Raw genomic sequence first — 20,065 nt, forward strand, 5'->3', positions numbered from 1 at the left:
ATCAAGTCTTCAATGGATGGATGGAGACCACTTGTTTTGTCCATTCTGCAGCTTCTAATCTGTGTTTTCTGGGCTGGAAACTGAGTTAAAACAGCCCAGAAATCGCCCCTAGCGTTTTTCTGCGTTTCCTGCACGTGGCGCATGTCACGCGTACACGTCAGTCATGCGTACGCGTCGATGGTCTTTTCTGCGAGTCACGCGGACGCGTCGGTCACGCGCTCGCATCGTTGAGCAAATCTTCAATTCACGCGTATGCGTCAGTCACGCGTATGCGTCGCTCCTCGCTGCCATCTCCTTTGATTCTTGTGCTGCAGAAACTCCATCAAATTCCGCCGAATGCTACCTAAAATAAATAGTATTGCACAAAACTCAAAATAGCATCCATAGTGGCTAAAATATAATTAATTCTTAATTAAACTCAACAAATTACATGCAAATTCACTAGGAAAAGATAGGAAAGATGCTCACGCATCAGTTCCTAACAACCACAATACAACATAATAGTGGCATGAACCGGACTATTTACACTTAGCCACTCCCGGAAATCTAATTCTGATTGAGCTCCTTCTTTAGCTATCAATTGGCAATTTTATTAGCCTCCCTTTTGGATCAAACCAAAATTAGAAATCTATTCTGGGTTTATCTGAAATGTTGATTTGGACCTGAATGAGAGGTCCAGATCTCTTCGAGTGGCAGCGTCTGACTTGTGATGTCAAGATGCTATCTGTCCGAGTTCCTCGTGAAAAGGGGGCTACCTGCAAAAGACTCTGATACTTAAGTTAGCAAGGGGTTTAAGCAGATTTTAAGTAGATTGGAGAGTGAATATACGTGAGGGGTGTCAATATATTTATAATAGAGTAGATAACCACTTTTGTTGGAGTAGTTTCATCTTTTTTTATGGATAACCATTCCCTTTATTTTGGGAGTTTGTTAGGATCTATATTTCAGGAAAGAGAGTGATAGTTGGAGAGATTCAGGGAGGCAGTTACTTACTTAGATAAGCATAAGTTGCCCCTTTTTGACGTGTCCGACCTCTTTAAGGAGGTTGGGTATACGGTAAAAGCCACCATTTTCTTTTTTATTGGGCTTGACTTTTGTTTTGGGTCAGAGTATGAACAGTGCCTCTGTTTGAGTCCTGATATTTTCATAGGTCGGATTCGAGCATTTTGTGACTTCTACTCCGACAGAGTTTGCTTGACTTTAAGTCTTAGCAACTTTGTTAGGTTATTAGTTTCCTTTTCTAGTTTTAACTTCGAGTAGTCGGTCTTTATTAAGTTACTTTTACAACTCGTTTTTTATCCGTCCTTCTTGAGGTCACTTTGTACGAGTTGTTTATATAGCTTCTTACATTAACTTGTACCTCGTCGTTTCATCTTGTCAACCATTGAGGTCGGACAATGATTTTCGCAGTTTGTCAAGCTTAAAATAATGTGTTCTGAATAGGAAGCTTTTAAAGAAAGAAATAGGAATTTTTGTTAATAACCAAAAATTTCCTTTACATAGAACTAGGGGCTTGAGTACCGCTAGCCCTTGTGTTAGAACCTCGTTAAAAAACCTTTGGTCAGAAAAAAGAATGCTCTAAGACACAAGACTTGTTACTTAGCTATAATATTTTCTTAGGTTACATGCGTTCCAAGACCTTGGGAGCTCCTGCCTTTGGAGGTCGGACATTTTGTAGTAACCTTTGCCTAGTATCTCAACTATTTTGTAAGGTTCCTTCCAATTAGCAACCAGCTTTTCTTCTCCTGATTTCTATACTCCGATGTCATTTTGGATCAGGATGAGGTCGTTAGTGGTGAAGCTCCTCTTGATCACCTTTTGGTTGTATCTTAGAGCCATCCTTTGATTTAGAACTTCCTCCTTAATCCGATCTCTTTCTCAGACTTCAGGGAGAAGGTCGAGCTTTCCTTTCTAGATGTCATCCATCTTTATTGGTGATGCAATTTGTTAACAACCAAGAAAAGATGTGCCCTGAGGATCTTCTGATTGGGTTGCATTTAAATTGGCTGATGCTGCATTTTCTAACATAAGTTGGGAAGAAAAGTTTCATTGTTTTTACCAACGTTTTCTATTCCTCCTTCAATTACTGGCCAATATGGGATATTTTATTTATTTGGAACATACAACTGCTCCATTACCATGGGTGGATATCGTGATTCTTTCCAAGGTTGTAAGTCGGCACAACAATGACAAATTCCGAGTTTGAGAAGAAGCCAAGTACTATATTGTTGTCCATCCTACAAGAAAATCGGGATAGGCAAGGAATTCACGTTCCCTTTTTCTTTTTTTCTTTATTTGACGATGGTGAAGAATTTGCAATTTCCAATCCACCATGGTTGGTGTCTACGAGTGCATTATCCTCGTTTTTGCCGCTTGGTATATTTAATCCAAATTAACTGTAGAAATAGAATCATCATCCCTATTTGATATCATTTGTCCATTAAGAGAAGATTTTTCAGAGTTTCTGGTATCCATAGAAACTGTATTCCAACTTCTTTTTAATATGCTTGCATGCTATCTATGTCGAGTGGTTGTTTGACCATCTTTTTTATCATCCGCCATTATCAAGGGTTGTGGGTGCCAATGTTTCTGAGATTACCTACAATGTTGATTTGGAACTGAATGTGAGGTCCAGATTCCTTCAAGTGGCAACGTCCGACTTGTGATGCCGACATGAAAATTTCGTGGAATAATATTATATGACGACCCATGGAATAATATTACTAAATAAACACTAAGTTAATGCAATACCAAAAATAACACTACATTAATGTATAAATATCAACTTAGTTCTACATTTCTACTATTCCTATTACTAAATTAAGTCAAACGTATAAATATCAAATTTATTTTATTTTATATATATAATGTTGTGTTTGTGACTTTCTGTTGTTTCCTTAAATAATTTATGGGTGGAAAGCATATACGAGTGTGTGTGTGTGTGAGAACCCGGTCGTCATAAAAATTTAGGTGTACTTTTACTGGTACCATCAGCTAAAATGGGAACTCAAAATTTTTCACATTTTCACTGGCACAATCATAAAAACATTTTAAATTTTGTTTTTAGAGTAAATAATTCTTTCTAATCTTCATCAAATATTTAAAAACCGACAAAACTAACAATAAAAAATTAAAACTAATTTTATACCTATTAAAATAAATTTTATTCGATAAAATTATTCAATTGATAAATTTATAGTTGACTCAGTTAATTTTTGCTTTAAAATTATCAAATTATCCTTTTATACAACAACAACAACAAAGTCTTGTCCCACTAAGTGGGGTCGGCTACATGAATCAAACGACGCCATTGTGCTCTATCATGTATCATGTCTACAGAGAGACCGTTTATATGTATATCTCATTTGACCACCTCACAGATGGTCTTCTTAGGTCTTCCTCTGCCTTTCGCCCTTTGTCTATCTTCCATCTCATCGGTCCTGACTGGATGTTCTATCGGTCTTCTTCTCACATGTCCAAACCACCTGAGACGCGATTCAACCATCTTTTCCACAATGGGTGCTACTCCAACTCTCTCCCTTATATCTTCATTCCTTTTTTTATCTAATCGCGTATGACCACTCATCCATCTCATCATCTTCATCTCTGCCACACTCAGCTTATGTTCGTGCTCCCCTTTAGCCGCCCAACACTTCGTACCATAAAGCATAGCCGGTCTTATAGCGGTGCGATAGAATTTACCTTTAAGTTTTAAAGGCACTTTTTTGTCGCATATAAAACTAGATGCACTCCGCCATTTTGACCAACCTGCTTGGATCCTATGATTTACATCCTGTTCAATCTCTCCGTTATCCTGTATGATGCACCCAAGATACTTAAAACTTTTAACTTTTCGTAGGATGTTCTCTCCAATCTTCACCTCTATATTAGGGTTTTCCCTTCTCGGACTGAACTTGCATTCCATATATTCCGTCTTGCTACGGCTTATGTGCAGACCATACACTTCTAGAGCTTCTCTCCATAACTCCAACTTCTTATTTAGGTCTTCCCTTGACTCTCCCATAAGGACGATATCATCGGCAAAAAGCATGTACCATGGCACAGGCTCTTGGATGTGCTCTGTGAGTACTTCCAAGACTAATGTGAAAAGGTATGGACTTAAGGATGATCCCTGGTGTAATCCTATACCAATAGGAAATTCCTCTGTCACACCACATTGAGTCTTCACACTAGTTGTGACCCCATCATACATGTCTTTAATTGCCCGAATATATGCGATCCTTACTCTCTACTTTTCTAAAACCTTCCATAAGTCCTCCCTTGGAACCCTATCATACGCTTTTTCCAAATCAATAAACACCATATGTAGATCCCTTTTATTACTACGATACCTCTCTATCATCCTTCTTAATAGGTATATCGCTTCAGTGGTAGATCTACCTGGCATAAATCCAAATTGATTTTCTGTTACTTGTATCTCTTTTCTCAACCTCCGTTCCATCACCCTTTCCCATAACTTCATAGTATGACTCATAAGCTTGATTCCTCTATAGTTTCCACAACTTTATATATCCCCCTTATTCTTGTAGATAGGTACCAAGGTACTCTTTCTCCACTTATCAGGCATCTTCTTTGACCTTAAAATCTCATTAAAAAGCTTGGTTAACCAGTTAATGCCTTTTTCTCCAAGACCCTTCCAAACCTCAATCGGGATATTATTAGGTCCTACTTCCCTGCCATTTTTCATCTGCTTTAGAGCCTCTTTTACCTCGAAGTCTCGAATCCTTCGATAGTAGTCAAAGTTTTGATCTTCTTCCCTTGTGCATAATTGACCAAGGCTCGGAAGAGTCTTCTGTCCCTCATTAAATAACTCGTAGAAGTAGCTCTTCCACCTTTGATTAATCTTCTCCTCTTGAGCCAACACCTCTCCATCCTTATCCTTTATGCAGTTAACCTGATCCAAATCTCTCGTTCTTCTTTCCCGGCTCTTTGCGATTCTATATATACCTTTTTCTCCTTCTTTCGTACCCAAAGACCGGTATTTCAAATCCAAAGCAAAGTATGAACTATTATATATTGCTGGAAAGCTCGGGAAGTTAGTTTTCTATAGTCATTGAGAGCGTGCCATTTGGATGTCTGTAGCTCTAGAAAAGCTCTTCCGAATGCAGGCAAGTCAGATCTGGACAACATCTGCAGTGCTTTCTTTGTCTCTGAATCAGACTTCTGCTCCAACTCCTCAATTTCAGCCAGAAAATACCTGAAATTGTCCAAAAAAACAAAAACTCATAGTAGAATCTAAAAATGTAAATTTAACACTAAAACCTATAAAAACTCAATAAAAACTAAACAAAAACTACTAAAAACTATATAAAAATGATGTCAAAAAGCGTATAAAATATCCGCTCATCACAACACCAAACTTAAACCGTTGCTTGTCCCCAAGCAACTAAAAACATAGTAGGATAGAAAAGAAAATTAAGATACAATAAATTTTTAAGTTTCAAATGAAGCTTAGTTAAAATAAGATGAGCTGGACTTAATAGCTTTTTGCTTCTGAATAGTTTTGGCATCTCACTATTCATTGAAACTCAGAGATGTTGGCATCTTTAGGAAGTTAGAATCCAGATGATATTATTGACTTTCCTAGTTAAGCTTATTTTGATTCTTGAACACAGCTTTCTGAGTTTTGGCTGTGACCCTAAGCATTCTGTTTTCCAATATTACCACCAGATACATTTATGCCACAAACACTTTACCTGCGTGAACCTTTTCGGATTGTGACTCAGCTTTGCTAGAGTCCCCAGATAGAGGTGTCCAGAGTTCTTAAGCACACTCTTTTTGCTTTGGACCACGACTTTAACTACTCTGTCTCAAGCTTTTCACTTGACACCTTCACGCCACAAGCACATGATTAAGGACAGCTTGGTTTAGCCGCTTAGGCCAGGATTTTAATCCTTTGGGCCCTTCTATCCATTAATGCTCAAAGCCTTGGGTCCTTTTACCCTTGCTTTTTGGTTTAAAGGGTTACTGGCTTTTTCAATCTGCCCTCATTTTCCTGCATTTTTGGGCAGTAATGGATTTTTCATTTTATTATTTTTTTCTTTTTTGCCATTTTTTCTTTCTTGCATGCATATATATATATATATATATATATATTTTTTTTTCTTTAAGAACATGCTTTTTCTTTTTCTTTTTGCTGCTTTTTCTTGCTTCAAGAATCAATTTTCAGATTTTTCAGATTATCAATAAATTCCTTTTTTCCTTATTCTTTCAAGAGCCAACATTCTAAAATTTCAACTTCAAATATGCACTGTTTAATCATACATTCGGAAAACAAAAGCAAATGACACCACATCAAACTAATTAAACTAATCTTATTTTAAACTTGAAATTCATGCATCTCTCAATTCTTTTCAGATAAAAATTTTTATTTAAGCAAGGTGATCGATATATGGAATATTTTACAACTTTAAGACATCAATGCAAATGATCATGCAACTAAGACAAGAAAACAGATAAATAAATAGATAGAAAATAGAAAATAACAGGAAAGGAATAAAAAGAAAACGAGTCCACCTTTAAGGGTGGCGTCTGGTGCTCCTCCTTGAGGATCCAATGTGCTGCTTGATCTCTTTTATGTCATCCCTTTGCCTTTGTTTCTCTTCCCTCATAGCCCTTTGGTCTTCCCTTATGGCTCTTTGATCTTCTCTGATTTCATTGAGGGTGGTGGAATGTCCTTGATACTCCATCCTCAATTGCTCCATGTTAGTGCTCAATTCTCCAAGAGAAGTTTGCCATTGATCCCAATAGTTTTACGGAGGAAAATACATTCCTTGAGGCATCTCAGTGATCTCATACTGAGGCAGATGCACAGGTTCTTGTGCATGCTCTCTAGCTTGTTCCATTCGCTTCTTAGTGATAGGCTTAAACTCCCCAATGGAGACATCTCTATTTATGACAATTCCAACTGAATTGCATAGGTGACAGATGAGGTGTGGAAATGCCAACCTTGCATTAGTGTGAGGCTTCTCAGCTACCTTGTACAGTTCTTGAGGAATCACCTCTTGAACTTCCACCTCAGTTCCAATCATGATGCAATGAATCATGATGGCTCTGTCAACAGTCACTTCTGACCGGTTGCTAGTAGGGATGATGGATCTTTGGATGAACTCCAACCATCCTCTAGCTATGGGTTTAAGGTCAACCCTTCTTAACTGAATGGGCTTGCCTTGGGAATCCCTTTTCCACTGTGTGCCTTCTACATAGATATCTGAGAGCACTTGATCCAATCTCTGATCATGGTTGACTCTCCTAGTGTAAGGATGAAGGTCTCCTTGCAATAGAGGCAAGTTGAACACCAACCTCACACTTTCAGAGCTGAAATCTCAGACTATGGTGATCCAATTCCTTGGATTTGGGTTCACACTAGTGTCATAGTTTTTGGTAACCCATGCATTAGCATAGAACTCTTACACCATGAGAATCCCAACCTATTGGATGGGATTGGTTAGGACTTCCCAACCTCTTCTCCAGATCTTTCTTTAGATTTCCGGATACTCATTCTTCTTGACCATGAAAGGGACCTCAGGGATCACTTTCTTCTCAGTCACTACTTCATAGAAGTGGTCTTGATGAGCTTTGGTGATGAATCTCTCCATCTCCCAAGACTCAGAGGGATTGGCTACTGCCTTTTCTTTTCTCTTCTTAGAGGAGTCTCCAACCTTGGGTGTCATGAATGGTAATGGAAAGAAAAAAAGCTATGCTTTTCCAACACCAAACTTAAAACTTTGCTCGTCCTCGAGCAAAAATAGAAGAATAGAGAAGAAGAAGAAGAAAATAGAGAGAGGGAGAGGGAGAGAGAGAGAGGGCTCGACCTTGTGGGGTGGAGAAGGTATGAGAGGTGTGTGTATGAAGGGTGATGGAGAGGAGTATTTATAGGAGTGGGTAGGGCTTGGGTTCGGCCATAGGGTGGGTTTGGGTGGGAAATTTAATTTTGAAGTGGGTGGGGGTAGTTGGGAGTTATGATGGTTTGGGGAAATGAAATGGATGTGATTGGGTTAGGGTTTTTGGGGAAGTGCATGTGTATAGGGAAGTGTGAGAGAAGGTGGGGTTAAGTGGTGTAGGTGAAGATTCTGTGGGACCCACAATTCTTGAGAGGCTAGGGAATTCCAGATTCCCTGCTTCTTTTTACTGGCATTTGAATGCCTAGGGGATGCTCCCTGGCTGGCGATCAATGCCAGTAATGCTTCCCTCTTGGGGTGTTGAATGCCCAGTGAGGACTTCCTCACTGGCGTTCAACTTTGACACTCTTTCCGGAGTGTTCTGTTTTCACTACTGTGAATTCTGTCTCTTGACTGATACACATGATTATGACTCTAACAACTGAAAGAAAAATAAAAAATAAATGCAATTGAGTAAAGTTGGGTTGCCTCCCAACAAGCGCTCTTTTAAAGTCACTAGCTTGACCTTTAGCTCCTTTTTGGAGGAGAGTGTGGGCTCAGATTTTCACCCTTGACAGTGAATTTTCTTCCTGTCCTCTTATGAATGAGCTCTACATGCTCTAGAGATAGGACACGACTCACTGTATATGGTAGGACTGGATTCTTAGTGAAGACAACTCTCATGCCAGGTGAGAGGCCTTCAGTAGGAACTTTCTTGTCCCTCCAGCCTTTAGGTACTTTCTTCATAGTACCTTTGTGCTTAGAGTTTGTTGAGGGCTGCCCAACAGCAAACTTAGAATTGATGTCTGGGGGCTCTGTAGAGCTCTACACAGAAAGAGAGGGTTGGCACACTAGGTATTGCACTGTTATCTCTCTTTTAGAGGGAGAATTAGGATGAGACATCTTGAATAAGATGTGATCCTCCCCTAACTTTAGGGTTAGTTCTCCCTTAGCCACATCAATGATAGCATTAGCTATGGCTAGGAAAGGTCTTCCAAGGATGACACAGTCATCCTCATCCTCTCCTATGTCCAAGACAATGAAGTTTGTTGGAATGTAGTGGTTTTCAACCTTAACCAAGACATCCTCTACTAAGCCATATGGCTTCTTCATGGTCTTGTCTGCCATCTCTAAAGAGACATGTGCAGCTTGTACCTCAAGGATTCCCAGCTTCTCCATTACAGAGAGTGGCATGAGGTTGATGCTTGACCTTAGGTCACATAGAGCCTTCTCAAAGGTCATAGTGCCTATGGTGCAAGGAATCAGAAAGCGTCCAGGATCTGGAAGCTTCTGAGGTAGCTCTTGCTGAACCAAAGCATGGAGTTCTTTGGTAAGCAGTGGAGGTTCTTCCTCCAAAGGTTTTGTACCAAATAGCTTGGTATTTAGCTTCATTAGATCTCCTAGGAAACGAGCAACTTGCTCTTTCCTAGTGTCTTCATCCTCACTTGAGGATGTGTGGTCATCAGAACTCATGCACTGCAGAAGTGCATTCAAAGGAACCTCAATAATCTTTATGGTTTCCTTTGGTTCTGGGCTAGAGGGTTCTTAAGTAGGCTTTGAGGACTCAAAGGGTGTGCTTTGACTGGCATTCAATGCCGGCTCTGTCAGCTTATTGGGCATTAAACGCCCTTGCTGTCCACACTGACTTACGTTAAACGCCAATCCCTCTAGCATTCTGGGTGTTAAACACCCAGCAGGGATGTCTTTGCTGGCGTTCAATGCCAGCTTCCCTGGGCTGGTGGGCGTTGAACGCTCAGTGAAGGGTTCCTCACTGGCGTTCAGCGCCAGCATGGCTGCCTGGTTGGGCTTTGAATGCCCAATGAGGGGTTCTTTACTGGCGTTCAACGCCAGAAAGCCTTCCTGTTTGGGCGTTGAACGCCCAGCCAGTGCTCCCTGGCTGGCATTCAACGCCAACTTTTTTGCCAGGATGGACGTTAAATGCCCAGTGAGGGCTTTCTCACTGGCATTTAACGCCAGGCTTGCTACCATTGTGAGCGTTGAACGCCCAGTGAAGTATTTTTCACTGGCGTTCAACACCTTCCCATTCTTCTCCAATTCGGCCTCAACCTCCATGGTTATGGCCTTGCACTCTTCTCTAGGATTAACCTCAGTATTACTGGGAAGAGTGTCTGGAGGGATCTCAAGGGTCCTCTTACTCAGTTGACCAACTTGTACCTCCAAATTTCTAATGGAGGATTTTATTTCATTAATGAAACTATGAGTGGTCTTAGTGAGGCTGGAGACTAGAGTGGCTAAGTCAGAAAGGCTTTGCTTAGAGGTCTCCATATTCCCTTGAGAAGATGGAAATGGTGGTCTTTTATTGAACCTATTCTGGTTCCTACCACCTTGGTTGTTATTGAAACCTTGCTGAGGTTTCTGTTGATCCTTTCATGAAAGGTTAGGATGATTCTTCCATGAAGGGTTGTAAGTGTTTCCACAGGGTTCTCCCATGTAATTTACCTCCTCCATGGTGGGTTGATCAGGATCATAAGCTTCGTCTTCAAGAGAAGCTTCCTGATTACTGCCAGGTGCAGTTTGCATCCCAGTGAGATGTTGAGAGATCATGTTGACCTGTTGGGTCAAGATCATATTCTGAGCCAAGATGGCATTCAGAGTCTTAACTTTATGAACTCCTTTCTTCTGAGAGGTTCCATGATCTACAGGATTCTTCTCAAAGGTGTACATGAATTGGTTGTTTGCAACCATCTCAATGAGCTTTCTTACTTCTGCAGGTATTTTCTTCAAGTGAAGAGATCCACTTGCAGAGCTGTCCAATGAGATTTTGGACATCTCAGACAAACCATCATAGAACACGCCTATGGTGGAGCACTCTGAGAGCATGTCAGGAGGACATCTCCTGATCAGTTGCTTGTATCTTTCCCAAGCTTCATAGAGGGATTCACCTTCACTTTGTCTGAAAGTTTAAACTTTCACTTTAATCTTGCTCATCCTTTGAGAAGGAAAGAACTTAGCTAGAAAAGCATTTACAAGCTTTTCCCAAGAGTCAACACTCTTTCTAGGTTGGGCATCCAACCAAAACTTAGCTCTGTCTCTTAAGGCAAAGGGAAAGAGCATCAACTTATAGACTTCAGGATCTACTCTATTAGTCTTTACAGTATCACAGATCTGTAAGAATTCTGCTAAGAACTGATGTGGATCTTCCATTGAAAGTCCATGGAAGTTGTAGTTCTATTGCAGAAGAGAGGCTAACTGAGGGTTTAGCTCAAAATTGTTAGCTCCAATGGTAGGTACAGCAATGCTTCTGCCATAAAAGTTAGAGGTAGGCATGGTGAAGTCACCAAGGACCTTTCTGGGCTGCTCTTGTAGTTCAGCCATGTCCTCTGCTTCTTGTTCAAAACTTTCTGAAAGGTCTCTTTCGGAGTGTTGTGCTTTAGCTAGTTGTAAACGCCTCCTTAGAGTCTTCTCAGGTTCAGGATCAGGAGTCAAGAGGGGTTCTTTATCCCTGTTCCTAGTCATAAATAAGAAGAAAAGAAAAGAAGAAAAGAGACTATGCCAATAGACAAGAAGCTCCTCCTTAAAGTCAGAAGTAGAGAAAGAAGAAGAAGATAAAAAAATAAAATTAAAAATAAATAAAAGAAGTAGAAGAAAAAATACCTTGGAAATAATAGATAAGAGTAAATAAAAGAGGATAGAATAAAAGAAAGAAGAAAAGAAACCACAAGAAAGCTTTTTGTACCACTTGGACAAAAGAGCTTCAAGTGAGATGTGAAGAAGAAAGGAAAGAAGATAAATAATTGTAGGTAAAGAGAAGAAAGTAGAGCTCGAATAAATAGAGATGAGAAGAGAAGAAGCATAAATAGAAAAATTAAAATATTTTTTGTTTTTATTTTATTAATTAATTAAATTAAGTTTTCGAAAACTATGTTAATAATTTAAAAAGAATTTAAAATTTAAATGTACATTTCGAAAAATAGAAGAGAGAGAAGAGAGAGGAATTTTCGAAAATTAAGATAGATGAGAGTTAGTTAGGAAGTTTTGAAAAAGATGAGAGAGAAGAATGATAAGTATTTTCGAAAATTAAGAGAGGAAAAAGTTAGTTAGGTGGTTTTAAAAAAAATGAGAGAGAAGATAAGATATTAATTAAGAAAAGATAAAAAATAAAAAAAAAATAAAAGATAAGATGAGAAAAAGATTTGAATTTGATTTTAAAAAGATAAGATTTTAAAATTTGATTTTGAAAAATATATGATTTTGAAATTTGAAATTTGAAAAAGATAAGATAAGATTTTTTGAATTTTGAAAAAGATATGAAAAAGATAAAATTTTTGAAAAAGATAAGATGTTTAATTTTTGAAAAGATTTGATTTTTTGAAAACTTGACAACTAAGATATGATAAGATAAAATTTTAAAATTGAAATCTGAATTTTAATGAAAAAATTCGAAAATTAAGATGAAATTAAGTTAGAAAAGATATTTTTTGATTTTTTAATTTATGATGAAAGAGAAAAACACAAAAAAGGCACAAGAGTTAAAATGTTTAGATCTAGCACCCTTGTTTTTCGAAAGTTGTTGGAGGAAAACACCAAGGGATACCGAACTTAAAAATTTTAAGATCAAGACACATACAAGACTCAAGAACACCTTGAAGACTCACAGGAACACGAAGAACAAAATTTAAAGACTCAAAGAACTTAAGAACATAAAAAGAACACCAAACTTAAAATTTTTAGAAAACCAAAACAAAATTTTCGAAAAAGACAAGAAAATAAACAAGAAAACACCAAACTTGAAAATTGAAACAAGATTTAACCAAAGAAAAATATTTTTGAAAATTTTTTTGAAAGAAAAACTTAAAAGGGACGAAAAACTCAACAAGAATAAAACAAAAAGACTCAAACTAAGAACAAAGATTAAACAAGAAAAATAAAAATATTTTTGAAAAAGTTTTTATGGTTTTTCGAAAATTTGAAGAGTAAAATAAAAATAAAAGACTCAAAGACTCAAACCAAGAACACTAACAAAGACTCAAACAGAGAAAAGACAAATATTTTTAAAAAAAGTTTCAAGATTTTCGAAAATTTAAGGAAGAAGAAAACAAAAATTAAAAGACTCAAACAAAAATAAAAATTACCTGATCTAGGGAGCAAGACAATCTGGCAGTTTGTCCAAACTCAACAATCCCTGACAACGGTGCCAAAAACGGTGCGTGTATGCAAACCCCACACTTCCGTACATCAGTATCATCAAGTGCACTGGGTCGTCCAAGTAATACATGAGCGAGTCAGGGTCGATCCCACGAGGATTGTGGCTTGAAGTAAGCAATGGTTATCTTGCAAGTCTTAGTCAGGCAGATTAGAAGGTCATTGGTTTGAAGTTGTAAGAGTAATGTATGCTAAGAATACTGAATTGGAATCTATGATATGAATAGAGTTGAGAGTCGGAGTTGCTTTGTCCTTCTGAATGAACTCTGGTATTACTGTCTTCCTTGCTTGTGAATGATCTTCTTCTATGGCAGGTTGTAAGTGATCAAAGTCATTTCCCGTAGTAATTGATCTCCTCAACTACAGGTCAAATGCCATTGCCCATGGTCATTCAATATGACGGAGGGTGAAGCTCTTAGCAAGTCATTCTCTTGGCGATCCTACTCAAAACGCCACAGACAAGGTCAAATCTTCCGGATCAGAGGATGCTACTTGTTAGGATTCTAGCCTATACCACAGAGACCCTAATCTCCCCAGAAATTGGCTGAACTGGTGTCTTGAGAAGTCCCCAATAAAGTCGTGGATTAACCGTTTGAGAGATGTATAAACATAGCTGTTGGCTCGTGCTTTCCTTCCAAGTATTCACACGAACCCAAGTAGATGCAAGTGTTTGTCAGACACGTTCATCTTAATGTGATTAACAGAGCTAATTTTTCAGATCATCCTATTCACCACGATGAAGATCGGATATACATCTTAGAGATAGATCAAACACGGATCGAAGAAGAAACAGTAATACTTTTATTAATTCATAGGACTCAGCAGTGCTCCTCCCCTCAACCTAGGAGGTTTAGAAACTCATACTGAAGTAAAAACAATGATAAAATGTGTATGATGGTAAAACGTGTCTAAAAGCTGATAAAAGGTGCGAATTACATAAACTTAATCCCTTAAATACTAAACAGATGACTAGTAAGGATAGAACAGTCTATTTAGTGCTAAAATCCACTTCTGGGGCCCACTTGGTGAGTGTTTGGGCTGAGCTTTGATGAAATCCACGTGTTTAGGCTTCCTTGGGCGTTGAACTCCAGTCCTGGCACCTTTTTGGGGCGTTGGACTCCAGCTTGGAATCCCTTTCTGGTGCTGGACGCTAGAACTGGTCTGATGGCTGGCGTTGAATGCCAGTTTTGGGCCTTCAAATCCAAAGCAAAGTATGAACTCTTATATGTTGCTGGAAAGCTCTGGAAGTCAGCTTTCTATAGCCATTGAGAGCGCTCCATTTGGACTTCTGTAGCTCCAGAAAAGGTCTTTCAAATGCAAGCAGGTCAGATCTGGACAGCATCTGCAGTGTTTTCCCTGTCTCTGAATCAGACTTCTGCTCTAGCTCCTCAATTTCAGCTAGAAAATACCTGAAATTGTCCAAAAAACACAAAAACTCATAGTAGAATCCAAAAATGTGAATTTAACACTAAGGCCTATAAAAAATCAATAAAAACTAAACAAAAACTACTAAAAACTATATGAAAATGATATCAAAAAGCGTATAAAATATCCGCTCATCAGCTGCCAGATAGCTTCTCTTCCAAATTGCTTCTCGAATTAACTTCTTTACTATATTCTTTTCAATCTTTTGAAACCATTGATGTTCCTTAACCTTAAAACACTTAAATAAATTTGATCATGGCATCAAATGACATAATAGAGATTAAAAAATTAATGATTTGGAGCACAAAAAGCATATTTTTCATTTACAATTTCATCACAAGCAAGATTCAAAAAACTCAATTAATTAGGCTAAAATTTTATAAGATAGTTGATAAATTTCATACTTTTTAACAAAATTTAGAACGATAAAATGGTGCTTATCATAAAGTTGGGTGAGCATTTAGTGTTGAGGGTCTAGGTTAGAGAGCCTAGCCGAAACAAGTTTTATTAGAAGCTTGTGAGTTCCTTGATATGATTAGGAAGAATCTTAGGGTATTGGTGTTTGTAATCTTTGAAAAAGATAGTACAAATTTTACCATAGTCGTGGTAGAGACTAGATATAGGATTACATAAAGTGGCTGAACTAGGATATATGGTGATGTAAACTTTTCTCCTCTGCTCTGTTTTATTATGTTTGTTATGAAACAAAATTATTTTATCCCCTGCATAATTGTTAAACCAAAATCAACTGCAACTTGTTTTCTAAATCTATTTTTGTATCAAAATTTAAAAGCTAAAAAAATATCCCTAAATTTAAACTTCCATTCTTTAGGCTATCAAAACTTTTTATGTTAATATTTTAAAAATAATTATAACATATAGTGAAAAAAATTAAATATGTTATCAAGAATCAATCTTAAAAAACAGTAAAAAAATCTTAAGAAACCAAAAAAGAAGAAGAAAATGTATTTTGGGTTAAAATAAAACTGAAAGAATTAGACCTAAAATATACTAACCCTAGTATCTACTTATTCACCCATTTTACACACTTTCAAGCCTTCTTAGATATGGCAATGGGGGTAGGGTGGGGGATACCTTCCTACTCTCTATTCCTACTCTAGATTTGCTTTCCGTTTCTGTCCCAATTTTCGAATATTGCCCCATATTCATTTTTTGCGGAGTCTCATTTCCCATCTTTCTATATTGATAATTTATATCAAAGTTGTAATGAAAAATTAAAAAAATAAATAAATAATATTATTACAACATACAAGGACACAGTTACACAGCGGTGAAAAGGAGAAAGGACGTCGCGATAAGAGACAATGAGGCGGCAAGAGGGTGATGACACGATGAGTACTAAGCAAGAGTGGCGAGGGGTATGGTTGTGACACTATGAAAGATTGAGATTTGTGAGTTTTGACCTTTTGGGGTGACTGAGGAATGAGATGACACAGTGTTAGTGTTATGGAGAGAAGGGAAGACATTTTTAAAATTAGGATTAAGTTTTTTAATATATATATGGTATGTGAAATGACTAAAAAATTTATAACAGAAATATATTTAAGTAAATTTAATAATTCGGAGATTAGTGGAAATGGGACGAGGATTTTGGCTCGAGTTTTCATGTTTACTTCGGAAAAATTTTTTCCCCCATTTCCATCTTTGTGGAAAAATTCCCAATTTTTGAATCTCCATTTGGGTCGGTTCCCGCAAGAATCCCTGCATTTCGGAAAGTTTTGCCATCTCTAATCCTTTTAGTCATAACCGCAGTAGATTTCATCAAAACCAGAAAAATAAGGAGAGGAGAGTGATGAGCAGATATTTTATACGCTTTTTAGCATCATTTTCATATAGTTTTTAGTATGTTTTATTTAAGTTTTCATAGGTATTAGTGCAAAATTCACATTTTTGGATTCTACTTTGAGTTTGTGTGTTTTTATGCAATTTCAAGTATTTTTTGGCTGAAATTGAGGAGCTGGAGCGAAAGTCTGATTCAGAGACAGAGAAAGCACTGCAGATGCTGTCCGGATCTAATCTCTCTGCATTCGAAAGACGTTTTATGGAGCTACAGAAGTCCAAATGAAGCATTCTCAATGGCTATGGAAAGCTAACATCTATAGCTTTCCAGCAATGTATAATAGTTCATACTTTGCTTCAGAATTGAAGGCCCAAAACTGGCGTTCAGTGCTAGCCTACTGCCCTATTCTTGCGTCCAACGCTCAAAGGAGAAGAGACCAGCATCCAATGCCCAAAAAGGACCCTCTAGCTAGCGTTCAATGCCCTAGAGGCCTCCTAGCACATGGATCTCAATCAAGCTCAGCCCAAACTCACCAAGTAGGCCCCAGAAGTGGATTTTAGCACTAAAAGACTGTTTTACCCTTCTTATGTAATACTTAGTCATTAGCTTAGTATTTATTTGAGAACTTTTATAGACTAAGGGAGGACCTATCATATTTTTGTTTATGATTGTATTTTCTATCAGTATGAGTTTCTAAACCTCCTAGGTTGAGGGGAGGAGCTCTGTTGGGTTTTATGGATTAATAAGGTACTACTATTCTATCTCAATACGTGTTTGATTCTCTATTATAAGATGTATATCCGTTCTTCATCATTATGAATGCATTGAACCGGCACAAGGTTATCTCATTCTACAGGAGTTTAGAGTGAGTCTTTAATCGGACAATGATGAACCACTAGCTTGATTATACATCTCTTAGACGGCTAATCCACGACTTCATTGGGGACTTCTCGTGCACCAGTTCAGCCGAGGTATGGAGAGATTAGAGTCTTTGTGATAGAGGCTAGAACTAAAGGTGCAACATCCTCTGATCCAGAAGATTTGACCTTGTCTGTGGCGTTTTGAGTAGGATCACTAAGGAGAATGAATTGCAGGAGCTTCACCCTCAATCAGAATGGATCCGCATTAACCGGGTTCAGATATGGAGGAGCATTAGCGACCTTGTAAGAAAGGCGTTGATCACATACAGCCTACCATAGAAGAAATCATTCACAGTTAAAGTAGATAGTAAGACCAGAGTAATCCAGAAGAACAAAGCATCTCCAAGCCAACCATCTCCATATCATTACATTCACCATCAACCGAGTAACGTTTTATTTATTTTCTTTTCATGCAAATTAAACAAACAAACAACTTTTCTATTCACCTAACTAAGATCTACAAGATAACCATAGCTTGCTTCAAATCACAATCCTCGAGGGATCGACCCTGACTCACTCAGGGATTACTTGGACGACCCAGTGCACTTGTTGGTTCAGTTGTGTGAAGTGTGGGAATTCGTGCACCAAGTTTTTGGCACCGTTGCCAGGGATTGTTCGAGTTTGGACAACTAACGGATTGTCTTGTTGCTTAGATTAGGTATTGTTTTTAATTTTGTTTGAGTTTTTTATTTTCTTCTTCTTTTAAAAAAAAATTTCAAAAACCTTTTCTTTTCTTTATTAATTCTGATTTTTTATTTGAGTCTTTGTTCTTGTTCTTGTTTGAGTCTTTTTCGAATTTCTTGAGTCTTTCTTCTAAAGATTTTCAAAAATAATGTCTTTTAGTTGAATCTTGTGTCAATTTTTAAGTTTGGTGTCTTCTTATGTCTTTACTTTATAATTTTCGAAAATTGTGTCTTTGGTTTTCAAAAATTTTAAGTTTAGTGTCTTTTGCATGTTCTTTGTTTTCTTTGAATTTTGTTCTTGGTGTTCTTCTTGATCTTCAAAGTGTTCTTGTTTTTCTTCTTGTTTTGATCTTAAAATTTTTAAATTTGGTGTCCTATTGTGTTTTTCTTTAAAATTTTCGCACAGTAGTGTCCTTAGATCTAAAAATTTTAAGTTTGATATCTTTTGTGTGTTTTTCTCTTTCTTCATTAAATTCAAAAATAAAAAAATAAAATATCTTTTCTTATCTTTAATTGCAGTTTTCGAAAATTACAACCAATTTTTCAATTTTTAATTTCAAAATCATTATCTTATCTTATCTTAGTTTTAAATTTCAAAATTCAAATCTTTTCAAAAATCATATCTTTTTCAAACCACTATCTTATCTTTTTATCTTTTCTTTAAAATTCAAAAATCTTATCTTATCTTATTTCAAATTCAAAATTTAAAAATTCAATTTCAGTATTCAAAATTTAAATTTCAAATTTCAAAATCAAATCTTTTTCAAAAATCAAATTTTGAATTTTATATTTTTAAATCTTTTTCAATTCTTTTTCAAATTCTTATCTTATCTTTTCTAATTTCAAATTTTAAAATTAAATCTTTTCTAATCTTCTATCTTATCTTGTTTTCAAATCTTTCTTAATTAGTTAGTTTTTTCTCTTTCTTCTTTTTCAAAACTTCCTAACTAATTCTTCTCTCTTCTAATTTTCGAAAATATCTTCTCTCTTTCTCTCTCTTCTATTTTCAAAAATTCATTAATTAAATTTCAAATATTTTTAATTAATTAGCTTCTATTTTCAAATTTCATTAATAAATAAAATAAAAATAAAAATATTTTAATTCTTGTTTCTCTTTTCACTTTTAATTTTCGAATTCTCTACTCCTCATAGCCGAATTCTTCTTCTCCTTCTTCTATCTTCATTCTTCTTTCCTTTCTTCTTCACATCTCACAAGGGGTCCTCTGTTCTTAAACATAGAGCTCCTATTCTCCTTCTTTCTTAGTTTTTTTTCTTGTTTATGACCAGGAACAAAGATAAAGAACTTCTCTTTAATCTTGATCCTGAACCTGAGAAAACTCTAAGGAGGCGTTTACAACAAGCTAAAGTACAACACTCTAGAAGAACCCTCTCAGAAAATTTTGAACAGGAAGTTAACAACATGGCAGCCGAGCCTAATCATGAAGGAGAGGCAAGAAAGGTTCTTGGTGCTTTCACCATGCCTACCTCTGATTTTTGTGGCAGAAGTATCTCCATACGTACCATTGAAACTAACAACTTTGAGCTTAAGCCTCAATTAGTCTCTCTTCTGCAATAGAATTGCAAATTTCATGGACTTCCATTGGAAGATCCACATCAATTCCTATTTGAATTCTTGCAAATCTATGACACTGTTAAGACCAATGGAGTGGATCTTGAGGTCTACAGACTTATGCTCTTTCCCTTTACTGTTAGAGACAGGGCTAAAATATGGTTGAATTCTCAACCTAAAGAGAGCCTAGACTCCTGGGAGAAGCTGGTCAATGCTTTCTTGGCCAAATTCTTTCCTCCTCAAAGGATGAGCAAAATCAGAGTGGAAGTTTAAACCTTTAGACAAAGAGAAGGTGAATCCCTCTATGAAACTTGGGAAAGATACAAGCAACTGATCAGGAGGTGTCCTCCTAACATGCTCTCAGAATGGTCTATCCTAGGCATCTTCTATGATGGCTTGTCTGAGATGTCCAAAATATCATTGGACAGCTGATGAATCCATATTTGACGATGTATTTTGGTTTGATTTGAATGGATTTCATCACATAAACTCACACTTATTCACTAAAATAGCATGCTTTTGTGTTTTCTCTCTAGATTGTGCCTAAATGTGAAAACATGCGATTTTGAGCTTAAATTAGTGATTTTTAATTCCACTTTTAT

The 20,065-nt window shown here is 36.9% G+C and overlaps 1 non-coding gene across 1 annotated transcript; it reads right to left on the reverse strand.

The window, feature by feature from the left end:
• Window positions 1–19,715: 19,715 nt before the first annotated feature.
• Window positions 19,716–19,824, reverse strand: LOC112768255 (small nucleolar RNA R71). Its single transcript, XR_003185691.1, has one exon. It is a non-coding gene; the product is annotated as a small nucleolar RNA R71 (small nucleolar RNA).
• Between the last annotated feature and the right edge of the window lie 241 nt (window positions 19,825–20,065).

Source organism: Arachis hypogaea, chromosome 17 (assembly GCF_003086295.3).
Source record: "Arachis hypogaea cultivar Tifrunner chromosome 17, arahy.Tifrunner.gnm2.J5K5, whole genome shotgun sequence".
NCBI lineage: Eukaryota > Viridiplantae > Streptophyta > Magnoliopsida > Fabales > Fabaceae > Arachis > Arachis hypogaea.